The 2859-nt window shown below is 33.9% G+C and overlaps 1 long non-coding RNA gene across 1 annotated transcript; it reads left to right on the forward strand.

The window, feature by feature from the left end:
• The first annotated feature begins 1094 nt into the window (after positions 1-1094).
• On the forward strand, positions 1095-2421 carry LOC145587341 (uncharacterized). Its single transcript, XR_014101253.1, has 3 exons — positions 1095-1396; positions 1494-1661; positions 2257-2421. It is a non-coding gene; the product is annotated as an uncharacterized LOC145587341 (long non-coding RNA).
• Positions 2422-2859: the final 438 nt, after the last annotated feature.

Consider the following 2859-nt stretch of genomic DNA (forward strand, 5'->3'; position numbering starts at 1 on the left):
AAACAAGAGGTAGAAGTGCAAAAAGGCTTAAGGGAGAAAAAGAAAAGGCTGTAGAACAAAACCAAAAAAAGAAGAGATTATGTAGAGGTTGTGGTGAATTGAGTCATCATGATATTAAAAATTGTCCAAAAAAAGTGTAATGGTACTTTTATATACATATAAGATTTTGTTGAATTTTTACGTTTAATAATATATTATTAATTTTGTACTAATCATAGTTCCTTGCTCATTTATCAAATGAGCAAATAGTTAACTACTCATTTTGTCAAATGAGAAAATAATTATTTTCTCATTTGGCAAGTGAGAAAATTAGCTATTATATGAACTTGGAACAATTGCACTCCTGTTTCATCTCCCAGTCCAAAATCAGCTCTCCTCAGGTCAAATGAGCAAACATATCTTTTCTCAATCATCAAATGAGCAAGTAATTCCTTGTTCATTTAGCAAATAATCAAAAAGGTAAATGCTCATTTCTTAAATGAGCAAACATTTCTTTACTCATTTATCAAATGAGCAAGAAATTCTTTGAACATTTATCAAATGAGCAAGAATTCATTGATCTATCATTTAATGAGCAAGCATCTATTTGGTCATTTAACAAATGAACGAATATTTCAAATGAACACTGGCTGTATATAACAAGGTATGTGAAGTAAAAACAAATAAAAGATTGAATTTTAATTCAAATATAATCATCACTATAATAAAAAAGGGTAGGCTCACTAGTGGAAAATTTCTCATTCGTAACAGGCTATTTGTAACGGGCAAAGCTTTGCCCGTTACAATTAAGATATTCGTAACGGGCAAAATAGTGCCCGTTACGAATACTTATTTATTCGTAGCGGGCAAAATAGTGCCTGTTACGAATAAAGATATTCGTAACGGGCAAAATAGTGTCCGTTACAAATACTTATTTATTCGTAACGGGCAAAATAGTGTCCGTTACGAATAATTATTATTCGTAACGGACACTATTTTGCCCGTTACGAATACTATATTACACGTAAATGACCAAACTTAGCCCAACTGATGAGAGGAGAGCCCAATACTTTGCTTTTTAGGGTTTTACTCCTTCTCTCTCTCCGTCATTCACCTCTCTCTCTCCTCTCCTTTCCTCTCTCTCTCCTCTCTCCTCTCCAACCTCCTCACTTTATCTCTCCTCCATCACCTCCTTCCACACCACCTCCGTCGCCGCCGTATCAAACGCCTCCGTCACTTCCACCGGCGTCAGCGACGATCTTCCCGTCGATTACGACGAGTTTTTGCCGGAGTCGTCTCCGTCGGACCGCCAGAGAGCTGGAATTCTGCTGCATCCGACATCGTTGCCTGGACCTCACGACATTGGCGATTTCGGTTCATCGATTGGCTTCATTCTGCTGGTTGTTCTCTTTGGCAGGTGGTTTCAATTTTAGATGATTTTGTTGTTTTTTAAGATGAATTTGTGGTTTTAATTTGGTGATTTTTTGAATTGATTGCTGGAAATTTGGTGGCAGGTTTTGCCTCTGGTTCTGCCAGGTAGAAAGGCTAATGAACAACCAAGCCCGTAGGAAATTTGGTGGCAGGTTTTGCCTCTGGTTCCGCTAGGTAGAAAGGCTAATGAACAACCAAGCCCGTAGGCTTCTTCCTCTAATTTAGATCTAAGTCGTTGAACAAATTCACAGGTTCGTTTCGATTTTTTTCTCTTTTGCTTTCTTTTCGTTCTTCGATTTGATGTGCTCGTTGTTTTGATCTTCGCATTGAATTTTTTAGGATTTATAATTGGTTATTGTTCGAGAATTATTTAGGTTTTTAAGTGATTTAATAGATTTTTAATGTGATTATTGATTCAGCATTTGATCTGATTTTCAGTACGTTTGTTAGTGAATTTGTGAAATCATGCGTTCTCATCATCGGTAAGATTTGAGAATTTCTCGTCTAGGTGTTTGATTCTTAGTGTTGATTTTAGGATTTGTGATTTTGGATTGTTTATTTCAATGATCTAAAGAGGATTTTGTGGTGTAAATCTTGTAGATCTGTAAATTTTATGGTGAAATCAGCTTTTTTTTTTTTTTTAAATTTTGATTTTTTGTAAATCAACTTATTTTATGTAATTCAATTATTATTATTATTATTATTATTATTATTTTTATTATTATTATTATTATTATTATTATTATTATTTACGGGCTGATTCAATTATGATTCATTTTTTTAATTTTGATATTATTTTTTGTTTCAATTATGTTAATTTTGGTTTGTTGAAATTATTGAATGTAGGTGGAGCATATAATATCTACACAAGGGAGCTTAAGACTCAACGTCTCAGACCATAAATGTTGGGATAAAACTTGTTTTTATTACAATTACGATTTTTTTGCTCTTTTATTAGTCTTAGCCTTAAGAAACTTGCGACATTATATGAGCAAGTTGATGTATTTTAAAGTTGATGTATTTTTGAGTATATTAAATTTGTATTATACTTGTGTAATAAAAAAATTATGTGTGTATTATATTTGTGTAAAAAAAAAATTATCTCATTATTTGATAAAATGATCCAGCATGTGCTAGCACGTGCTGGATATTTTTTTAATTGCATCAAACACTATTCGTAACGGGCAGATATAATGCCCGTTACGAATAACCTGTTATTCGTAACGGGCAAAATAAATGCCCGTTACGAATAACGGGTTATTCGTAACGGGCATTATATCTGCCCGTTACGAATAACTGGTTATTCGTAACGGGCACTTGAAACGCTCGTTACGAATAACTACTTATTCGTAACGGACAATGTAAGTGCCCGTTACGAATAAGTAGTTATTCGTAACGGACGGTGCCCGTTACGAATAATAATGGCCATCCGTAACGGCAGCATACGTA

This window comes from Chenopodium album, chromosome 17 (assembly GCF_948465745.1).
Source record: "Chenopodium album chromosome 17, dcCheAlbu1.1, whole genome shotgun sequence".
NCBI classification, from domain to species: Eukaryota; Viridiplantae; Streptophyta; class Magnoliopsida; order Caryophyllales; family Amaranthaceae; genus Chenopodium; species Chenopodium album.